The sequence below is a fragment of the Dromiciops gliroides genome, chromosome 5, assembly GCF_019393635.1.
Source record: "Dromiciops gliroides isolate mDroGli1 chromosome 5, mDroGli1.pri, whole genome shotgun sequence".
NCBI lineage: Eukaryota > Metazoa > Chordata > Mammalia > Microbiotheria > Microbiotheriidae > Dromiciops > Dromiciops gliroides.
In genome coordinates, this window is record NC_057865.1 from 103,039,433 (window position 1) to 103,047,286 (window position 7,854).

Below are 7,854 nucleotides of genomic sequence, written 5' to 3' on the forward strand. Positions count from 1 at the left end.
AAGGGGAAAATTTGTTGAGAAAAATTGTATGTGATAGCTAACCAGAACTAAATACTGATGAAGCAAGAGGACTTAGGAAGTTTCACAAATGGTGGTAGAGTGATGGGAACAGGAAGTCACTGAACCCCATAAGCTTTCTCTGAGATGAATCCCTTGATTCAATATAAACCATTACCTGTATTCTCTCATGATCTTTTGGTTTTCTGTTTCCAGGCTAGGCCAAATGCATTGTAGAAGATCTCTGTCCTGGGATCTTTCCTATAAAACTGTTTAACTTGTGTCTTCCAAAGGGAGGTCTCCTTCCCCTTTCTCTTTATTTAGATGGTCTTCTTCCATTCTGTAGGACAGAGAAACCTCACAGAACAGGCAAGAAGTGATAAAGGAACTACCACCTATGCGTATTCTGAAATCTCATTTTTTTCTCTGTTTCTCTGCTTCTGACTCTCTGTCTCTATATGCTAACCAGCTGATCAGACTTTGGCTTCCCTGGAAAAAAATTATGATGATACTACCATCCCCTATATGGCCTACCTGAAATCCAGTTCCCCATTCTGCATGGGGACGTTGATTCTCTCCCAATGGGTGATAACAGCAGCTCACTGCAACATACCGTGAGTAATTTGTTCCTAGCAGTCTTCTAAACCTTAAGATTAGGGAGGAGTGGGTAAATCATTTTACCTATTCAATGTTGAAGTTGGTCTAGCACCATAAAGTCCCTTCTAGTCTACCATAGTATGCCTCTATGGTTGCATATCACATTCCCGGTGGTTATGAGGAGGATCCAGATCTGGGAATATAGAAAAGGAAGTATAGAGAGAGGGAAATTTCTATGATAATATGTCTCATGGAATATGAACTCAAATGCACTTTCCTTTCCCTTGAGCTCAAATGGATTTCTGTGATGTACACGGGTAAATGTGATTGATGCCTTACCAAACTCTTCAGCGAGTTTCCAGAAGGTATCTGGGCTCTTTTGTCTCTGGTTTTTCAGTGAATAGATGTTCAAGTCAAGTAGCACATACAGTCAACCTTCAACTTTGATGGGAGTGACATCCCTAGAATATGACACATATGTCAAAAACATGAATATTGATACATTGAACACATGAGAAATGGAGGTTAGTTTCCTACAACCCCCAAAATCTGGAATCTTTCCCTAGAGATTACTGAATATACAGTTTTCTGCATATAATTCTTTAAAACAAAATATGAATTCTGAAAATAAATACTTTTCCTTACACAGTAACCATGAAATAACCCATAAAATACAGTACACAAAATAAAATTGGTGACGTGAAAACATTTTTCTTGCTAGTAATTCCCTAGAATTCTGTGACCCTTTGTGCTAATATATCAATTTAAAAAAATATTGATTTCAGACAACATTCACTTCCTGTATCACATGAAATCTATAGTGTCATAAATGCTGTACAGCAAACAAAATTCTAAAAACTAAAACATTTTTAACCTGATACTTAGGTTCCACTGTGTCAGATGGTTCTCTGAGGGCATTATACTATCCACTATACTACTGTAAACCTCTCAACCTTGGTCACTCTCAGGAAAGCAAGGGAGAGGTTGCTGGGACTTTAGTTGCTGCTGTCAGAAGATACAGAGACTGGCAAGTTCTCTGTATCATCTTAGAACCCAAAGGATTTGTACTATACTTTGGGAGCATAATTACAACACAAAACTTGAGTTTTAAAGGCAAACAATGAAAATATTCAATGAATGCATGGGAAGCTCTTTACAAGAGCAGGATGAACCAAACCAGTGAAACACCTACTAGAGTATCAACCACTCCACAAACTTGCACACATTGTGCCTCTCCTTTTTTCTCTACTGAACATAGCCATGAATATGTGAGGTTGCTGATGCAAAAATGAAAAATGAGGCTGCCATAAATTCACCTGAATGCTTCAAGTCATGAAAATTAATTGTGTACATATTGAGGATTGACTATACTTATTAAATCCCTATCATGGGGGCAGCTAGGTGGCACAGTGGATAAGCACCCTGGACTCAAGAGGACTTGAGGTCAAATACGGCCTCAGACACTTGATACTTACTAGCTGTGTGACCCTGGGCAAGTCACTTAACCCTCATTGCCCCACACAAAACAAACAAACAAAAAAACCTATCATGTTTCTGGAATGACTCTAGGTTCTAAGGAGGAAGCAGAAGAAATAAAACACAATGGAAGCTCTTAAAATAATCATAGTCATAGAATTTTTAAAAGCCTGAGAGATCTAGTCTAATCCCACCATTTAACATACATTGATTCTCACAAAGAAGCAGGAAGGAAAATCATTTGATCTGGGTCTCTTGGCTCATTCACAAAATCTCAATGATAGAAGAGATCTCTGAGATCCCCTTCCTAGGTATCTCAAAACACAGTAGGAACCCCTTCACAACATCCACACCAAGTTGACCATCCAGACTCTACTAGAAGACCTTCAACAATGAGGAATTCATTATCATTCTAGGCAGCACCTTGAACTAACTCTCATTACCAGGAAGTTAATGATCAAATTGAGATGAAAAACTATCTCCTTACTTCTTTCTCATTATATCATTCTGCCTCCAAATATGCCAAAAGACTATGGTATGAATTGGGGAAATAGAATGCATAACTAGGTGCAGATTAATGAGATATGTTCTCCAGTCTTACTGTGATAATAGGAGGAAGCTTTAAGTGATAGAAGTCATTATGGAACCAAGGGATCCTTAGCCACATTTAGCATTGATAGGGCCCAGGGGTGGTTTTGGGTTATCTTGGAATGATTAACTCATGTTTTCAAGACCTTTTACACCTCTCCTCTTCCCTGACCCCTCCCCCACCTTTGCTTGCTTCCTTTATCACAGGTCTGAAATCAGGCTGGGAGTTCTTCAACCCAATGTAAGGGAAAAGAGACAGCAGGTTCGGAGTTGCTCAGTCTGCATCAAGCATCCTGACTTCAACCTCAAAAACCTGGATAACGACCTCATGTTGATTAAGCTAAATAAGCCTGCCAATCTCAACCAACACGTGGGCACCATAGCCCTGGCTGTTGCTCCTTCTGAAACTAAAAGTTGTTTCGTCCCTGGATGGATCTGGACACAGCTGAATAACTGTGAGTGTCCACAAGGAATATTTGACCCACTTGGATTACTGGGATATCTTAAAAACTTAGAGGAGCAAGTGGGGGAAAATGTCTAGAAGGGGTCCAATAAGAACTTGAAGTGGCTGTGGTCATAGATGCTAATCATCAAATTGGTATAATAGAAAAGGTATACTTGTAGTCAGAAAACCTGGTTCATATCCTAGCCCTGACATTTATTAGCAATGGTAGAAAGCAAAATCCAAACCTCTCAGCTCATCAATTTTGTTCTTAGATTATCACTAAATATTTTACACATCAATGATTACAGATAATACGAATTTACAGTATGATAAAAATCAAATTAGTTTTAATTTGGGTATGTGAACTGATTGGTTTCTTTGAGTTTTTAAAATAAATACAGCATATCTGTTTCTTTAAAAGAACATTGGGCAGCTAGGTGGCACAGTAGATAGAGCACCGGCCCTGGAGTCAGGAGTACCTGAGTTCAAATCCAGCCTCAGACACTTAACACTTACTAGCTGTGTGACCCTGGGCAAGTTACTTAACCCCAATTGCTTCACTAAAAAAAAAAAAAAAAAAAAAAAAAAGAACATGAATTTTAATACCAAACAATAAAAAAAACTTCACAAAGTCTTGGTATACATTATCACAATTTTCTAAAGGTCTCTTAACAAGAGGTACAATTGTCCCATGATTAAAAGTATCAAACTGGCCCTGGGCCAACATTCAGGCAAAGAGAGGTGACTAGTAAACAGCTGAGTAAGTCACTTAACCTCTCTGAGTTTCCTTAAATGTAAAATAATACTTGGCCTAGTTTCATTTCACAGGTTGTCATAAGCAAAGTTCTTCGTAAACCAAAATGTGCTTTATGTTGGGGGTGGGGGGGAGGGGCAGGAAGAAGCCATGAAGTGTGATAGGGATTTTTTTTATATGAATAAAAACAGAAGGAGAAACAGGAAACCCCTATTCCCATTGCACTGGACCCATTCATATTTTTGCCCTGGGTTTACTTGGACTAAAGTTAGTCATAGTAGCATTTAAGCCAAGACTTTACAGTTGGAGCCTTCCTTTTGCTGAAATATTTCTAATAGACCCTAGGTGCTCCTCCTGAGAAGTAGGAAGGAATATAGGGGTATGCTGATAAATGTTTAGCAAAAAGCTCTTTGGAAAAAAAATACACAACACACTTTGATGTTTAATCAGTATTATTAGCATGTTCTCCATCACTTTCTTAAGTCTAGACAATCAACAAAATAAAAAATCAATCCTCAATTTGTCGTATTTGCATATTTCTAAAGTATGAATGCTTATAACAAAAATTTAAGAATCAGCTCTCCAGTCAGAAAGAGATGGTTCTAGCATCCTTCTAACAGTTTTTGTTGTTGTTCTTGTTGTTACAACCATGAATATGTTTAAAGAATTGTAGTAGGCTCTGAGGGAGATGCAAAGATTAAAAAGAAAAAAGTAGTCCTTGCAATAAGGCTTACAGTCTAGTAAAGGGAATAGACATATACATAAGCTTCTATAATACATAATTAAATAGTTGGAGTTAGTCTATCAGTAAACATTTATTAAATGCTTACCATCTGAGAGGCACTGTACTAAGCCCTGGAGATAAAAAAAAAACCAACAACTAAGAGTTCAAGCCTTTAAGGAGCTAATAGGAGAAACAACAGTAAGAAAACTTATATCTTTGTATTATATATGTGTGTGTGTATTTGTATGTGTATACATAAATATAAATATATTTTATGTAAATATTTAACTTTCATTGTATTTATTTTATTTATTCTTAAGTTTATTTTATATATTATTTATGTATATATATTTAGCCCAGGAGCACGTTGATAATTTTAGTCAGGAGAGAATGGCACCTCTTCTCTCTCTCTCTCTCTCTCTCTCTCTCTCTCTCTCTCTCTCTCTCTCTCTCTCTCTCTCCATATGTGTGTACACATGTACATCTATGTATAACAATGTAATCTATACAATCAAAAGTATTTTCAGAAAGAAGACTTTAGCAGTAGGGGGAACCAGGAATGAGTAAGGGAGTGAAGTTTAAAAAGACAGGAAGAGGAAGGATTTAAAATACAGTTATATGTACTGGAATATATCTAGGTATATCTAAATATAATAACATAGAAAATATATATTATATTTGTCATATATGTGTATGTGTACATTATATCTATGTTTGATTTATGTATAAAATTTAGTTGTATATCATAATTTTTTTTTTTTTTAAAAAAGAAGACAGGAAAGATAGGAAGGGTCCAGGTTGTAGCATTTTAAATGCCAGAGTCTAAGCCAGGCAAGAGACAATGACAAGGTTCTATTAAAGGTTAGAGGAGAGTAGCAATTCAGTCTAGATCAAGAAAGTCTTCATGGAAGAAGTGGCATGTGAACTCAACCTCCAATATTGGGTAGAATTTCAGTAATTAGAATGTGGGGAGAAGGTAGAAAGGGAGGACAGTGAGAGCAACATCGCAAATGGAGGAAGTCACAGGCCATGTTCAAGGCATGGTGAGTAATATAGTTTGGAGGAGTTGGGGGGGGACATATAATTTGGGTTCTATTGGTGAAAATAACTCTAGAATTCAGTTTCTTCCTCCTCTTTCCCATAGCAAGTGACCCTGATATCCTGAGCTGGGTGATCCATGACATTCTCCCTGATGAAGAATGCTCCAAAATGCTTCCAGACAAAATGTCAGCAAATAAAATGTGTGTGGGATTCTACGATGATTTCATCACCCCATGCCAGGTAACTCACGCCTCTTTCTGAACTGGTTCCTGAAGAGGGACGAGGGTGATCTCGGGTGATCTCAGGTGACACAGCACAATAACAAATAAAGAAACACCCTTTGTTACTCACACTCTTTGAGCAGTGAGTTTGGGAAATGAGGGACTGAGCAAAAAAGTCTTCTGCATCTCTATCCCTGAAGTGGAATCTAGTGTCATCAGCTGGGGAGGGAGAGGAATCCAAGAAAGCAGGCCCAGAGCTAGCCAATATCTTATTCAAGTACATTTAGGCTTTACTTTGTATGCCTGATAAGGAATAGAGGAGATGTGGACAGAATAAAAATAAGGATAAATTCTAAAACCCCTAGGCTCCCATGCTGGAAATCCTAAATATAGAATCATAAGAGGCTAAGGGATAGCTAGGTGGCACAGTGGATGGAGCACTAGGCTTGCAATCAGGAAGACTCATCTTCATGAGTTCAAATCCAGACTCAAGACATTTATTCAGCTGTGTGACCTTGGGCAAGTCACTTAACCCTGTTTGCCTCAGTTCTTCATATATAAAATGAACTGGAGAAGGAAACGGAAAACAACTCCAATACCTTTGCCTAGGAAACATCAAATGGAGTCACAAAGAGTCAGACATGACCAAACAACAACAAAGTGCTATATTTAGTTCCACAAGAGACCATAAAAGTCACCTAGCCCAACTTGCTCATGAAGTAACTTGTCCACAGTCACATTGTGGAAGAGGCAGGATTCAAAGCCAAGTTGTCTGACTCTAAAGCCAGAATTCTTTACATTGTACCAGTCTGCTTAACAAACCTTTCCTTTTCTCCCCTTTTTAGTAAAACATTCATTTTCAAATATATTTTTCAGTTGTCAAGTATATATATATATATATATATTTCTCCCTTCCATGCTCCCCATGGGGGGCAAAAAAGGAAAACAAAATTCTTATAATAACAACAAAAAGCATAGTTCAGCTAAACAAATTCCCATATTGTCCATGTCTAAAAATATATCTCATTCCATCACCTCTACCAAGAGATGGGTCGAATTCTTTGTCATTGTTCCTTAGGAATAGGGATTGATTTTTGCACTGATCAGAGTTCTTAAGCTTTTCGAAATTGTTCATTGACTTTTTTTTCCTCTCAATGGCAGGAAATCTCAGCTGCTCCAGCCATATGTGATGGGCGGATCCATGGGATTCTGACCATGTCGTATGGGTGTGTTCTGCAGGGAAGTGGTGGGCTCTTCACCAAAGTTCACAAATACAGGGAATGGATTCAAAATGTCACTTCTTCCTTTTAACTTCACCTCTTGGCCTCCCATCTCTCCAGCTCCAGTGTATGAATGCTGCTCTGGGCCACATAGACAGCTCCCTATCTTTTGTGCTGAAACAGGATGCCAATAAAGAGCCATCCATGCTCGTGCTGAGTCTCTGACTAAAAAGTCTGTGCCATGACTCTCTGGTTCATAATTTAGGTCCTAAGAAACCCTGGGGCATCAGGGACTGACCCTTACTCCTCATCTACAGCCAAGGGTAGGGTACAAGTACTATATTACAAGAACTCTTGGATCCATACCCTACCATCTCACCTACCCACCTCCATTAATCCATCCACTCATTCATTCATTCACTCATCCAATCCATTCACTCAGTTGGCAAACTATAAGTTCCTGCCACATGCTGAGCACTAAGAGGAGATTCACAATTTAGACAAGACACAGTTCCTGCTGTCATAGAGCTTAATTGTCCAAATCGCTGAAACTCCAAAACAGATAAGTATAATATGCAATGTTCCATAAGAGCTACAAAACAAAGGATTACATGATGTCCTGGGAAAAGCAGAGTGAAAAAAAGAAGTATATAGTCTATTTCTCTTAGAGGGGGAAGATTTCTAGATCATTGGGATCTTTATCTCTCCCTTCTAACAGTGACATCTACTTAGAAACAGGCAGATCACACTTCTGGATCTGGGTCCTGAGAAGGAAAGGGTTTAGAGAGGAT

General features: G+C 38.3%; 1 pseudogene; it reads left to right on the top strand.

The window, feature by feature from the left end:
* Positions 1 to 453: 453 nt before the first annotated feature.
* Positions 454 to 7,154, top strand: LOC122727816 (annotated as a pseudogene).
* The last annotated feature ends 700 nt before the right edge of the window (positions 7,155 to 7,854 follow it).